The sequence below is a fragment of the Pituophis catenifer genome, unplaced genomic scaffold (genome assembly GCF_029215685.1).
Source record: "Pituophis catenifer annectens isolate HBS135680 unplaced genomic scaffold, rPitCat1.0.hap2 SCAF_7, whole genome shotgun sequence".
Classification (NCBI taxonomy): Eukaryota; Metazoa; Chordata; class Lepidosauria; order Squamata; family Colubridae; genus Pituophis; species Pituophis catenifer.
This window is the reverse complement of record NW_027256887.1, coordinates 40,407,762-40,416,362: the sequence shown is the minus strand read 5'-3', so window position 1 is coordinate 40,416,362 and position 8,601 is coordinate 40,407,762. Positions and strand designations below refer to the sequence as shown.

The 8,601-nt window shown below is 45.3% G+C and overlaps 1 pseudogene; it reads right to left on the bottom strand.

Annotated features, from left to right (window-relative positions):
- Positions 1 to 615: 615 nt before the first annotated feature.
- On the bottom strand, positions 616 to 8,345 carry LOC139319268 (NADH dehydrogenase [ubiquinone] iron-sulfur protein 3, mitochondrial-like; annotated as a pseudogene).
- Positions 8,346 to 8,601: the final 256 nt, after the last annotated feature.

Sequence of the window (8,601 nt, the reverse complement as noted above, 5' to 3'; positions counted from 1 at the left end):
AATTGCTATTCAATATAGTTGGAATGAAATAAGAAGTTCATTTTTTATAACAAGTGAATTTATTATCAACTTTTTGTACGAAAGAAAACTATAGAGAGCTACTCTGGGCTTGTTACCTTGAAAATGTAAATGCACTAAACTAATTATGCATTCAGATAACCAACTTGTCTTACTGTCATATAAACTGAGAAATATCTGGAAAGAAACAGGGCTTAATGACACATACAAAATAATGTCCAACTACTGGAAGTTAATATGACAGCAGAAATTCAACAAGCATTGCAGGACAGGGAAGACAAGGTAGGTACCTGCCAGACCCTCCGATGTCAAAAAACACTCAAATGGAGAGAACCTGAATTTTTCTGACAGATGCATCATGGTGATGCAACTCTCAGAACAATTCAGTTTTTCTATACATGTGCTAGGTGACCTCTAGCCTCATTAGTTAAATCAATTTGATGTTATCGTCTAACCTAACCTGCAACCACTGATGCTTCTTTCAGAGGAAAAATGGCTCCAGAGCTACACAAAGACAAATCTCTTTTTTTAAGTTTTATTTCTTTTTATTATATATAAATACATAATTGGGCAAAGGGGTGGCAAATGTAAGCCTTCTCACTGTTGTTTCCCATCTCCTTTCTTCTGTCCTAGATCTATCTTGAAGGCTTGGGGAGCCTGGCTATAGGCAGGGAAAGCCTCCCAAGGACTGTTCAGATCAAATTTGTAGAACTCCTGAGTTAATTCCAATGGCTCTGCGACCACTCACTTCACCTCATCATCATACCTGACCTCCACATATCCAGAAAGAGGATGACCTTCAAAACCATAATCTGTAAGGATTCACCTCAGATCTGGATGGTTGGCAAAGAATACTCCAAACATATCCTGGACTTCTCTTTCATACCAATTGGCCTCTTCAAATAATGGTATTATAGACTCAATTGGTATCAGTTCATCAGTATATGTTTTCACCCAAATTCAGGAATTATAGTGTAGAGATAAGAAATTGTAGACAATTTCAAAACGGTATTGCCAACTTGGAATATTGACTGCTGTCAGGTCAACTATGTGTCGAGTCCTACCGGAGCTCGCCATCGATGGGGGGTATGGGAGACGAAGGAGCGGAGATAAGCAGCCGCAGCGAACACACAATCAGTTCCTGGATAGCGGCGTTCATGGCGATGATTGATGACGTTGCCAGGCTCTCCGATTCTGCTGTCCCCGCTGCTCTGGCGCTTGCAGCTGTTACTGTTAAGGGAGTGGGGGGTGCTTGATTGATAATCACCACAGCTGTTACTGTTAAGGGAGTGGGGGGTGCTTGATTGATAATCACCGGATGTATGTTTAAGGGGCTGAGTTTTGTTAAATAGCGCTGTGGTGTGGTTACACCCAGCGCTGACTTTGAACCAAAACACCGACTTGTACTTTACTTTTGACTGCAAGCTTACCATTGCCAAAGTAAACCCTGATTCTCTGTGCGTTACTGGTGATTATTTACTATCGCGGTTCTGAACGAACGTCAAGCCAAGAGAAAGTCAGCGCTTGGTTCCTTTTCGCAAGAGGTGAGGATTCCCTGTGGCTTTGCAGCAAAGGGGGATATGGCAGAAGGGACGGCCTTGGAAGAGCAGGAGTGCGGTGGAGATGTGGAGGGGGAGGAACTGCTGATAGAGGAGGCGAAGGAGAGTGTGGAACAGTTGGCAGTGAAACCAAAAGTCAAGCAACCCAAGAGCGCCCCGCCCCGAATGGAGGAGGAGAGTCTTCCAGGACAACGGGGTCGGACGGGGGATTGGTGGCACAGCTCTGTTCTCCTCGGGCCACAGATGCCAACGCCCCCTCGCTTGGGAGCGTCTTTCCAGGGCTGGAGGGAAAAACAATGGACTGATGAGGATGAAGGGGATTGGGGGTATCCTGCCTCATCCGGTCCCAGTACTATGGATATGCTGCATGAGCGTTTTGGGGAATATGGATTTCGTGACGCCCCATCCTGGCAGCCCTGGGTTGCAGGGCTGGAGCCTCCAGGTTCTTCTTGGCAGGATACAGGGGTGACCACTTCGGAGACCCAATTCCGGCTCACAAGTCCTAAATTGAGGATGGGGCGGACCTCTATACGATCCATGGACCAACCCCCTCCAGAACAAGACCAAGGTGCCTCGTCAGGAGACCTTGGAGCCGGTCCTGAGCCCCAACCAATGCAAACGGCAGGGGGCTTACCTGTTGGGGGTCGCGGGGCGGTGAGGGACCGACCTAGGCAGGACAGGAGAGCGACTGGTGCAGCGAGGACCCCAGGCCCCATGCCTTGGCCTCCGGGGGCCCCACCAGGGTTGTGGGTCCCTCAGGCCATCTGGGGTCCCCCTGCCCTGCAGACTTCCTTTGACGGAAGCCCTGAACGAGTGGCTCTTTTCTTAAGCCAGGTGATAAGCCATATGGACCAATATGGACAGTGGTATCCCTCCCAGTGGGCTATGGTGGTTGCTGTTACGGGGGTCCTGATGGGAGAAGCAGCTGAGTGGGTGGCAGGCCTCCATGCTAAACATGCAAGAGAACTGGTGGACATGGGACGATTTCTGGAGGCTCTTTGTGCCAGATCTGAAGACGAAACAAGCACCCAGGTTGCAGAGGGGGATTTGTTTGCGCTTAAGCAACGGGGCGTACCAGCAAAGGAATATGTACAGGAGTTCTGAAAGATTGCGGCTTGGTTGGTGGGGTGGCCAGAACGTCTTCTGGTGCACCAATTCCATAAAGGACTAGACCATGATTTACGGCAAGCCTGCGTGTACCAGGGCTTGCCCCCCAAGTTGAGTGTGTGGTACAAGGCAGCCATCGAATTGGACGTCGGTCTCCGAGAATTCCGTATACGGGGTGAAGGGGTTGCAAGTCAAGGAAAACGACCAGCAGAACGCACACAAACACCCAAGAAGACTAAACCGAATGCTGGTTCCGGCTTGGGAGAAAGGATCCAGTGGCCTGCGTTTCATTGCTTCAGATGTAATCGCCTTGGTCATCGAGCAGCCGACTGTCCTCATCCCATGCCCCGCAGCTCGGACCAGAACCCCCCTCCTAGAGCTGCGTTGAGAGGCAGAGGCCGACCAATATCCGAACGGTCCCAAATGACTCGAACATCCTGTACGGAGAGGGATCCCCTAGTTACAGATACTAAGAAAGTGGTGGCGGAAAAATTCCTGATTGTGGCTGGGGATAGTGATGACGACGATGAGGACCCACACAACCCGATGGTGAGCGACCCCATCCAACCTTTCGTGGTACCAGTTGTACTCCGAAACCCACGGGCAACCACTGGACGCTGATATGAGGCATTGATTGATTCAGGGTGTACTCGTTGTTTAATTCGTAGGGCAATAGTTGACGAACTTGGGCTGCAGGTTGTGCGGTTGAGAACCCCTATTACCTTTGAACAAATGGATGGTTCATTGCTGGGAGGGGCACCAGTGACTCATATAACAGAAAAGGTGCACCTCGATATTGGGGAGCACACCAAAACTATTCGGTTTATTATAGTGGAGAAAATGTTAGAACCAGTGATTTTAGGCTTGGCATGGTTGGACAAGTGGGCTCCTACGATATGGTGGGAAGGGGTTTTTCGCAAACTCCGATTACCATTGAGACCTCCCCCTACCAATGAGGAAAAGGAGCCAGCAGGGGGAATAGAAGCAGAGAGCCCACCATCAGACACGACGTATCCTAATGTGTATAGGGATCTCGCCAGGGTCTTTAGTGAGGAGGAATGTGAGACCCTGCCCCCTCACCGGTCTACGGATTGCAGTATTGAGTTAATACCTGGGGCGAAGCTACCCAAGCCCCGGATGTATTCAATGACACAACCCGAACTAAAAGAATTAAGAAAATATATAGACAAGAATTTGGCCTGGGGTTTTATCACACCTAGTCGATCAAAGATGGTTGCCCCTGTCCTGTTTCGGGGGAAGAAAGATGGGGGTTTACGCTTATGCGTTGACTTCAGGGGTCTCAATGCAGTGTGTGTGGAGCCCCTCTATCCACTTCCCTTAATGAAGGACCTGTTAGCTGCCCTAGCCACCGGTCGTATCTTTACGAAACTTGACCTACGCGAAGCGTATTATAGGATACGAATCAAACCAGGGGATGAGTGGAAAACAACATTCAATTGTCCCTTAGGAAGCTATCAGTTCCAGGTCATGCCGTTCGGACTACAGGGCGCCCCTGCGGTGTTCATGCAGTTCATCAATGAAGTGCTGCATGAACAGGGATGTCCTTGTATATTTAGATGACATCTTGATTTACATGCAAACTGAAGAGGAACATATATCTCTGGTCCGACAGGCCTTAGACAAGTTATTAGCTGCTAGGCTGTACGTGAAACTATCCAAATGTGAGTTTCACAAAAAGAGGATAGACTATCTAGGCTATAGAATATCAGAGAGCGGGGTAGAGATGGATCCCGGAAAAGTCCAGGCAGTACTTGAATGGCAGGCCCCTAGAACTAGAAAGCAATTACAGAGCTTTCTTGGCTTTGCCAACTTCTATCGGCAGTTCATTCCCAGATTTGCTGAAATAGCCCTACCACTAACGGATTTGTTACGGACCAAACCGACCATGGCTAAACCAAAGCCGGGACAAGCGTTGACGTGGTCGTCAGCGTGTCAAACGGCTTTCGAGCAGTTAAAAACACTCTTTGCTCAAGAACCAGTACTCAAACATCCAGACCCAATGCAGGCATTCGTAGTCCAGGCAGATGCTAGCGACGTGGCTGTAGGAGCAGTACTCCTACAAAGAACACAGCAGGGAGGGTTACAACCTTGTGCCTATACATCTAAAAATTTAACCATGACAGAACGGGCATGGGCGATCTGGGAAAAAGAGGCATTCGCGGTCCGTTGGGCATTGATGACATGGCGACATCTCTTGGAGGGGGTGTCTCATCCTTTTGAGGTATGGACGGACCATAAGAACTTAGAAGCCTTACAAACGCCCAGGCGACTATCTCCCAAACAGATAATGTGGGCACAATATTTCCAGCGTTTCTCTTTCCGGTTGCGGTATGTTCCTGCTGGGAAAAACTTCCTGGCTGTTGCGCTGTCCCGGATGCCACAGTATAATAGCAAAGGAGAGGAAGTGATAGAACCTCTAATTGCACCTTCCCAAACCCTATTAAGACTTACGGAAGTAGATGGTCACTTACGTACTGAGTTTAAAACAGCTTTACAACAGGATCAATGGGTAATCCAAAACCCCTCTATGGTTAGCTATAATGATGGGATAGCGTGGAGGGAGAATAGAATATATGTTCCGGAACGTTTACGGAACGTGGTGTTATGCAGGTGCCATAATGCCAAATCAGCAGGCCATTTTGGGTACTTAAAAACTCTACACCTTGTGAGGAGGCAATTCTGGTGGCCACGAATGCGTAAGGACATAGAAACATACGTAAAGGGTTGCACAACCTGTGCAACCGCCAAACCCTGGTCTGGACAACCGTTAGGATTATTACAAACAGTCGCGAATCCTAGCAGGCCGTGGGAAGAGATCGCTATGGATTTCATAGTCGATCTCCCCCCTAGCCATGGCCACACTGTAATTTGGACGGTGGTAGATCTGTTTTCGAAACAGGCCCACTTTGTGCCATGTAAAAGCATACCATCCGCGCGACAATTAACTGAACTCTTTTTGCAACATATCTATCGTCTCCATGGAGCACCTAAGAGGATTATATCCGACCGCGGTGTTCAATTCACCTCTAAATTTTGGAGATGATTTGTCCGTTTAATTGGGTCCTCTCAAGGGTTAAGTTCAGCATTCCACCCGAGCACTAACGGAGCGGTTGAACGGGCCAATGCCATGGTCGAAAGATATATCAGATGCTACGTTTCCTACCAGCAGACGAATTGGTCAGGACTCCTGCCTTTCGCCGAAGTCGCATTTAACAACATACCACACCGCAGTACTGGGTTCTCCCCTTTCCAAGTAATATACGGCCAAGAGTTTTCAGCCATTCCAGAGTTAGATCCCCCTATGACAGACGGTGACACGCCATGCGGTTGGGGCGATAAAATTAGTCATGTATGGCCAAGTGTAAAAACAGCATTACAAAAGGCAGCAGACGAGTACAAAAAATATGCAGACAAGAAAAGGGTTGATCCAAAACCATTCCGGATAGGAGACAAAGTATACTTGTCTACGAAATACCTTAAACTCCGACTACCCAGTAGAAAATTAGGACCTAAATATATAGGACCATTTCCTATAACACAAGTCATCAATCCCGTAACCGTAGCTCTTAAACTTCCCCCTCTGTTCAGTAGGATACATCCCATATTCCATAGCAGTTTGGTGAAACCAGTGACGATAGAAAGGCCAGGTACCTCGACTACTCCACCGGGTCCCATGCATACCAACCAATATGAGATAGACCGAATATTGGACTCCAGGGTTCATAGGGGGATGTTGCAATATCTTGTGCGGTGGAAAGGATACCCTGTAACACAGGCCTCGTGGGTGGCAGCACCCGACGTTCACGCTGCCCGATTGGGCATTTGTGCGATCTTTCAGAAAAGCTATCACAGGAAGGATTCCATCTGGATGAATTAAAATTTCCAGCTCACTGAAACATGTTATCTGGATTTGTTGAACATATTTAGGCAGAATTTCAGCAACATATTCTCCAAAGGCAGACAGCTGTTTCTGTGTTATTTCATACTTGGGTCTAATTTTTTTTTATATTGAAAAGTTTTATAAGAAATACAAACATTTTCCCCCCCACCCTTTCCCCCTCCCCCCCTTCCCCCCCACCCCTCCCTAGACTTCCCAGAACAGGCACAGAGTATAGCATTCACAAACATAAAGCTAAAATATGCTAACAAATTATTGCATTCATATTCTCCCTAAGTCTTTAACTCCTTATAGCTCAAAAACTATAAACATAAACTACTTAAAAATATTTCATTCATAAGCTGTATGAATCTTCTTGTTCGGGTACTTTTTTTGCATATAGTCAATCCATCTTCTCCATTCTGATATATATCTTTCATTTGAATGATCTTTAAGATATGATGAAATTTTTGCCATCTCAGCCAGATGCACAACTTTTAATGTCCATTCCTCAATGGTAGGTGGATCTTCCTTCTTCCAGTACTGTGCCACAAGGAACCTGGCAGCTGTTATTAAATTCAAAACCAACTTAGTCTCTATTACAGTACAATCTGTGACTATTCCCAACAAAAAAAAAAACTGTGGTGTAAATTTAATTTTTTTCCTTAAAATATTTTGAATAATCCATCATTTTTAATCCAAAAAGCCTTAATTTTTTTACATGTCCACCATATATGAAAATATGTAGCATCTTCACACTCACATCTCCAACACTTGGGTTGTAAATTTGGATACATGCAAGCTAGTTTTTTTGGGTCTAAATGCCACCTATAAAACATTTTGTAAAAGTTCTCTCTTAAGTTTTGAGCTTGTGTGAATCTTACATTTCTAACCCATATCTTTTCCCATGTATCCAACATTATTGGTTCACCTATGTTTTGTGCCCATTTTATCATACAATCCTTGACTAGCTCTGTTTCCGAGTCTATTTCCACTAATACATTATACAACCTTTTAATATGCATTTGACCTTTATCTCTTATTTGCTTTATCAAATTCTCATCCTGCTGCAAAATACCAGTTTTTTTATCCTCTCTCCATCTGGCCTGCAGCTGACCATACTGAAACCAAGTCTTAATAATTCCTTCTTCTCTTAATTGCTCCATAGATTTTAATTGTAATCTAACTCCTTCCTTATAAAGGAGTTCCTTATATGTAAACTTATCTTGCTTTTGCTCCAAATTTATATTCTCTATCGCGTGTCTGGGTACTGTCCATATTGGTAACTTATCCTTTAGTTTATATTTATACTTTTTCCAGACACGCAGTAGAGCATTTCTTAATATATGACTTTTAAAAGTCTTATCTACTTTCTTGTCATACAATAGGTAAGCATGCCAGCCGTAGACCAGACCATATCCTTCAATATTCAGTATCTCTTCCTCCGTTAAATTTATCCAATCTGTAATTGCTGAGAGGGTAGCAGCTTCATAATACAGTCTTAAATTGGGCATTTTAAGACCACCTCTTTCTCGGGTGTCTTGCATTATCTTTTGATTAACTCGTGGTTTCTTCCCTGCCCACACAAACTTGTTTATGCCCTTCTGCCATTCCTTCAGATTTTCATCTTTTTTAAGTATAGGTCTAATTGTGGGTTTAGTTTCAACAGAAGAATTTCCTTGAAACCGAGTCTGCAATAGGACTGCAGGGCGCCCAGCAGCTCTCAGCCCGACCCAGGCTAGCCCTCGAACTGCCACAAGCATCCCACCATCTCAGAAGCCCAATCCACAGTCCAAATTTTTCAAGGACTTCAATACCAATCCCCACAAAGACAAATCTTTTACCAATCCCTTTTCTCTTGTAGACCTTTTATTTTAGAAAAAATCATTTGAATGATAACTTGGTGCTAGAAACCATAGAAGACAAAATGCAGAGGCTTAATTAATGGTCAGATAATAGGCTATTCATCTGTAACAGTCTTTTCATAATAAAATACTCTAAGACAATCTATAATGGATA